Genomic DNA, 7,609 nt, shown 5'->3' with positions numbered 1-7,609 from the left:
AAAGTTCAAGATTTTCTCCAAAGACTTGTTCTTCATTGCATGTAATTTAGAACTGAATGATGCAGATTTGGGGAAACTAACTTCTGTTGGTAATAGTATTCTGATGTCTTTGAGGTGGTTTGAGATTGGATTAAACCACACAAATACAGAGAGAGATAAAATTCTGGCAAACAGTGAATAACACCACTGTCAATATCCCTAAAGAAAACTCAGAGCTTGGGGCAGAGGATAAGGAGATGAACCTTAGCCTGGCATGAGGGGAAAGCATTTCCTCTCTCTAGGCTCCTGGGCAAAGGGCTTGCCATTGAGAAGAAATAAATTGATCCCTACTACACTGGGGCCGAAGACTGTAGTAAGGGTCAACGCCGAAATCAGATTGATTATATTCTTTGCAGCCAAAGATGGAGAAGCTCTATACAGTCAGCAAAACTCCTTATTGCCAAATTCAAACTTAAATGGAAGAAAGTAGAGAAAACCACTAGACCATTCAGGTATGACCTAAATCAAATCCTTTATGATTAGACAGTGGAAGTGAGAAATAGATTTAAGGGACTAGATCTGATAGATAGAGTGCCTGATGAACTATGGACGGAGGTTCATAACATTGTACAGGAGACAGGGATCAAGACCATCCCCATGGAAAAGAAATGCAAAAAAGCAAAATGGCTCTCTGGGGAGGCCTTACAAATAGCTGTGAAGAGAAGTGAAAAGCAAAGGAGAAAAGGAAAGATATAAGCATCTGAATGCAGAGTTCCAAAGAATAGCAAGAAGAGATAAGAAAGCCTTCCTCAGCAATCAATGCAAAGAAATAGAGGAAAACAACAGAATGGGAAAGACTAGAGATCTCTTCAAGAAAATTAGAGATACCAAGGGAGCACTTCATGCAAAGATGGGCTCGATAAAGGACAGAAATGGTATGGACCTAACAGAAGCAGAAGATATAAGAAGAGGTGGCAAGAATACACAGAAGAACTGTACAAAAAAGATCTTCATGACCAAGATAATCACGATGGTGTGATCACTGACCTAGAGCCAGACATCCTGGAATGTGAAGTCAAATGGGCCTTAGAAAGCATCACTACGAACAAAGGTAGTGGAGGTGATGGAATTCCAGTTGAGCTATTTCAAATCCTGAAAGATGATGCTGTGAAAGTGCTGCACTCAATATGCCAGCAAATTTGGAAAACTCAGCAGTGGCCACAGGACTGGAAAAGGTCAGTTTTCATTCCAATCCCAAAGAAAGGCAATGCCAAAGAATGCTCAAACTACTGCACAATTGCCCTCATCTCACATGCTAGCAAAGTAATGCTCAAAATTCTCCAAGCCAGGCTTCAGCAATACGTGAACCATGAACTTCCTGATGTTCAAGCTGGTTTTAGAAAAGGCAGAGGAACCAAAGATCAAATTGCCAACATCCGCTGGATCATCGAAAAAGCAAGAGAGTTCCAGAAAAACATCTACTTCTGCTTTATTGACTATGCCAAAGCTTTTGACTGTGTGGATCACAATAAACTGTGGAAAATTCTGAAAGAGATGGGAATACCAGACCACCTGACCTGCCTCTTGAGAAACCTGTATGCAGGTCAGGAAGCAACAGTTAGAACTGGACATGGAACAACAGACTGGTTCCAAATAGGAAAAGGAGTACGTCCAGGCTGTATACTGTCACCCTGCTTATTTAACTTCTTTGCAGAATACATCATGAGAAACGCTGGGCTGGAAGAAGCACAAGCTGGAATCAAGATTGCCAGGAGAAATATCAATAACCTCAGATATGCAGATGACACCACCCTTATAGCAGAAAGTGAAAAGGAACTAAAAAGCCTCTTGATGAAAGTGAAAGAGGAGAGTGAAAAAGTTGGCTTAAAGCTCAACATTCAGAAAACGAAGATCATGGCATCTGGTCCCATCGCTTCATAGCAAATAGATGGGGAAACAGTGGAAACAGTGTCATCCTTTATTTTTCTGGGCTCCAAAATCACTGCAGATGGTGACTGCAGCCATGAAATTAAAAGACACTTACTCCTTGGAAGGAAAGTTATGTCCAACCTAGACAGCATATTCAAAAGCAGAGACATTACTTTGTCAGCAAAGTTCCATCTTGTAAAGGCTATGGTTTTTTCAATAGTCATGTATGGATGTGAGAGTTGGACTATAAAGAAAGCTGAGTGCTGAAGAATTGATGCTTTTGAACTGTGGTGTTGGAGAAGACTCTTGAGAGTCCCTTGGACTGCAAGGAGATCCAACCAGTCCATTCTAAAGGAGATCAGTCTTGGGTGTTCTTTGGAAGGAATGATGATGCTAAAGCTGAAACTCCAGTACTTTGGCCACCTCATGCGAAGAGTTGACTCATTGAAAAAGACTCTGATGATGGGAGGGATTGGGGGCAGGAGGAAAAGGGGACAACAGAGGATGAAATGGCTGGATGGCATCACCGACTCGATGGACGTGTTTGAGTAAACTCCGGGAGTTGGTGATGGACAGGGAAGCCTGGTGTGCTGCAGGTCATGGGGTCGCAAAGAGTCGGACACGACTAGTGACTGGACTGAACTGAACACTGGGGCCAGCTGGAAGCTGGTAAGAGAGGCACCCGTACTTTTGCCTTCAGAGGGACTAGGGCTTGTGGACTCTGAAAGCAGCTTAAAGTTCTTTATGTTGTTATTCCCTTGTGCTTCATCCTCAAGCAATCGGTGAAGTCTTGTTTAATGTTAAACTTGTCCCTGACTCATTTGAAAAGACCCTGATTTTGGGAAAGATTGAAGGTGGGAGGAAGAGGGGCCGACAGAGGATGAGATGGTTGGATGGCATCACTGACTCAGTGGATGTGAGTCTGAGTAAACTCCAGGAGTTGGTGATGGACAGGGAGGCCTGGCATGCTGCAGTCTATGGGGTCGCAGAGAGTTGGATACAACTGAGCGACTGAACTGACTGACTGACTGACCCTGGGTACTACTGAGGAAACTGAGAGATATGGTAGTGATGATTCTTCTGGTCAAAGCAGAAGCAAGAGCTGCTGGGGCAAAAAGTGAGACATCAGATTAGTAAAGCATCATTTGGAAGCCAGATCAGAGGCTAAGGTGACCTGAGACAAGAAAGACTTTTATGCCACATTAAAGCATTTCCCCAGGATTCTTCAGAAATACACATTTAGAAATTTTCAATGAAAAACTTTGTAAAAGATTTTGCTTCTTGCTATGCAGTAGGATGTAGGCTTACAGTACTGTGACTGGGCATGAAATCAAGGATATTTAGGTTTAGCAATATGTTATATGACAGCATGAAATTATTCTCTGAGTTTGTCAAATTTCCCCCTTTAGGTTATAGACACCTTTATAACCAAAACCATATCCTGCCCATTTTCTTGTTTTAACTAAATTACTAAACTGTTCACAAAAACATCAGTGACCTTTTGTGTTCCTGATCCTATATAAAAATTACATTAAAAAATTAATTTAAGAGCCTCATGAACAGCTGGAGTTCAACACCCAACCCAAAGATAAGAACATTACCCATAAATCATATTTCCCTTTTTGCTCCTCTCTTATGTGGCATTCAGTGAATATCTGTTGAGTCAGTGAAATAAGTTATTGCTCTTCTGTAATGTGCCACAGTTGCTGATGATACAGGTCCCTGTACTTAGGCTCCCAATAAATGCTGGTGATAATTGGCCACGGAACAATAGACTGGATTGAGCCACTTGCCACTCTTACCAGGAACATGCTTTCTCCCACTCTGTGTGTAGACACTGATTTTAGTTACTGCTGCCTTTCGTTAGAGAAACCAGAAAAGCTAAGTTATACAATTGCCACTTCCTAAGCACTTAGGGTCACATTTATTGGGATAAGCATCAAACAAACCACCAAGAAGATTGTTCTGGAAACTCCATAAGCACACCTTTAAAGTGCTGTTAGTTAAAAACCCCATCTATTTTTGTGTGTGTGGCATTTGGAAAAATACTGACAGAGTAAATTGAACTTCATGATCACCTGGGCCTCTCCCCTATGTCCAGGAGAATTTGGTTTGAAATGAACACATAGAATAACCCTGAATTAGAAATGTGAAAGGTGGAAGTATGTGAAAAAAGGAGAAACAGTATAAGGAGAGACCTTTAGCTTAGCCTATAGCAAGGGGAGAAATGAGAACTCTACATTTGAAGGTTATTACCAAGTTTCACAGATATCTGAACAAGGGTTATAGCTGTACTGTGGTTTTGAGGAATATAGTCAACTCACTTACCTACCACCTGATCTTTCTCTTCATAAGTCAGCGTGGCTCACAGTCTCCCAATAGAAGAGAAAAAATCCTAAGGGTGAAAAAGGGAGATTCTTTGATAGAAAGTGGGACAAAGATTCGGAGCCTTGTAAACAAGTTGGATGAAACATCTGTTTCATCATGTTCTCTTTTAGTAGTTAGTGTAAATCATTTTGAAAGTTTCAATCATCTCAGCTACCCTCAGAGGAACCAAAGAAATGACGTAAGTTCCTTCCAGGGTAAGAATTTCATAGGAGAAGTTAGATCCCTCCCTGAGAGTCAGCTCTGTGTGGCAGCAGTTGGCTAAATAAGAGAACTCCAAACAGAAGGGGAAACTCATGAGGACCAGATAGGGGCCAGTTGGTCAGGTGAGCCTCCCCACCACTGGCCAAACATAAAGATCTATTTGTGTAAATAAAGAAAGCTGCTACCCCATGTAGAAATAATAAAGGAGAAAATGATATTCTTACTGTATACCTCTGAGTTAGTCATTCTTAGCAAAATACTTAGTCTGTCCTACCAGCTGCATATCCACTGAGACCCACTGCCCTACCATGAGGGCTCTACATCCACCTCTCTTTAGAGAAACTGCTCCTTGAAGGCTGTTCTGTATAGGTGAAGGGGCTGGAACTTTGGCTCTATCTGGCATGCTCTATTTTCTTTTTTAAAGGAATATACTCATGTAATATGTAGGTGAAAAAATAATTTTAAAATAATTTCATCCTGTATTTAGAGTCACAAAATTCTAGAGCTGGTACAGAATTTACCTAGTAGTAGTAATAATGTTAATTGCTCAGTCGTGTCCAACTCTTTGAGACCCCATGGACTGTGGCCCACCAAGCTCCTCTGTCCATGGAATTCTCCAGGCAAGAATACCAGGATGGGTAGCCATTCCCTTTCTCCAGGGGATCTTCTTGACCAAGGGATCAAATCTGGGTCTCCTAAACTGCAGGGGGATTCTTTGCCATCTGAGCCACCAGTCCTGCCTTTTACAAAGGTAGAGCCTAGGCTTATGCCCAGAGAGGCAAATGTCTTGCTTTAAGTCACATAACTTGTAGCTGAGACCACACCACCAGTCCAGAATGCTGCCCTAGTCTGCTATTACTTGGTAGGTACTATGGCAGAAAAATCAAATTTTTGTCATTGCAAAGGTCCAGAAGGTCTCAATATGTCATGATTTCATAGCAGATTATATCAAAGTTCAGCAAATTATCAATGTGATACTTACACGTGTAACGAAACTCTACTGAAAGAAGATAAGAATTGGACTATAGTTCCCTGGGAAATACAGCTTTTAAGAGATAACAGCGTAAGATCATACCACTCTGCTTTCCTTTTATTTTTTTCTTTGTTAAAATAAAGGGCTAACATATCAAGCAATGGGATCTTTCAGAAACATGGTCAACCACTTGCAAAAAGAATTTATGACCTTTTTCCACTTTTTGAAACAATTCAAAAATCAGGACTTTAAATACTAATTCCCGTATATTGCTACTGAGAGTATAAAATGGCAAAACTACTTTGCAAAACTGGCAGTTTCCTGCATAGTTAAATATACACTTACTTTACGACTCAGTATCACACTATACTAGATATTTTAAGAGAAAACATATCTACACAAAGACTTATAGAAGGATGGTTGTATCAGTTTTATTCATGGTTTTCAAAACCTGAAAATGACCAAATGTCCCTCAACTAGTGAATACATAAACAAGATGTGATCTATCCAAACTGAATTTTACTCAGCAATAAAAAGCAAGCCACTGATATATACATATAACATGGATGAATCTCAAAGACCCTATGCTGAATGAAAGAAGGCAGACTCAAAAGAGGATATGGTCCTATTCGCATGGCATTATGGAACAGGCAAAACTAACACACGGTGGTAGAAAGCAGACCAGTGGTTACCTGGAGCTGGGAGGGGTGAAGCAAGGTTTAACTGGGGCAGAGAAGGCTACAGGGTGAAGGAAATGTTCTTAATCTTGTCTCACAGGTGTACACATTTGTTAAAACTCATCTAATTACACACTTAAAACGGGTGCATTTTATTGCATGTAAATTATATGGCAATGAAGTTAATTCTAAAAGTTAAAAAGGCAAAACAAAATTAACTCCAATAACCCAAATTAAGGAAAACCACTTCTATATTTTTTAAAAACCAAACAAAAATAGTCTTCAGTGACCCACTTGAGAGATTGAAGATTCCTATGGTGCACTGTCTTTGTATTGTATAACTTTTGTATTGTATGCATGTGTGCTAAGTTGTTTCTGTCATGTCTGACTCTGCAACGCCATGGACTGTAGCCCTCCAGGCTCCTCTGTCCATGGGATTCTCCAGGCAAGAATACTGGAGTGGGTAGCCATTCACTTCTCCAGGGATCTTCCCGACCCAGGGATTGAACTCAGGTCTCCTGCACTTTTTATAGCAAAAATATAAGCTCACCAGACATGTTCCTTGGGTATTGATCTTATCCTTCTCTTCTTACTTATTGCTCCTATGATTATTTTCTCTTCTCCAGATTTTCTTCCTCTATTTTACAGCAGCTTTTATATTTTTTTTCAAATACACATTTTAATGTAAGTGAAGTAATACACTTCATGTGTTAACATTTGAATCTCCCTAAGGTTTTTGTGCGTGTTAACAAATAGTTGCTAATCTTCTCCAAGATTTAGTGTTTTATTTTAAGAAAGGGTGGATAGATGCCAAAAGAAAGCATGTTGGAGAGGAAAAAATAACTTTGTCATGGAACTCCACCCAATTGTTACACGATATAATGAAGGGTGAGAGATGGCCTGTGTCTGTAATACATGATTCCTTTGGCCGTGGTTGGCATATTTATACCCCTGTTATTCATTTTAGAAGTTTTTACATAATCCCTAACCTATTCCTTAATACAAAATCATTCCTTAATACAAAATACTCTGCCTGCATGAAGACATTGAAACTCAAGAAATGCTAAACGCTCCCATAAATCTTTTGGATATCTTGAATCAAATGCAGAGTGAGCATTTTATTATATTATAAAGAGAGGAAACAAACTGAGGGGAAATAATGTCACTAAATGTAATAGTTAAAGGGTTAATAGCCATAATAAAAAAGAATTCATACAAATGTATGAGAAAAAATAACAGTTCAATTGATAAATAAACTACATACACATATGAATAATTTTAAAAATAAAACACCACCAAAGTAAACAGTATACAAAAAACTGTTTATGGTAATCCATAATGTTGGTCACATTTTTGTCAAGACAACAGTATATACAAGGAATTTAAATGTTCATCCCTTTGACATGTTTATCATCATCCTGAGAATTTATCTTCAGGAAATAATTTAAAAGAAAGGAATATA

Source organism: Bos mutus, chromosome 1 (genome assembly GCF_027580195.1).
Source record: "Bos mutus isolate GX-2022 chromosome 1, NWIPB_WYAK_1.1, whole genome shotgun sequence".
Classification (NCBI taxonomy): domain Eukaryota; kingdom Metazoa; phylum Chordata; class Mammalia; order Artiodactyla; family Bovidae; genus Bos; species Bos mutus.
Note: the sequence above shows the minus strand (reverse complement) of the source record.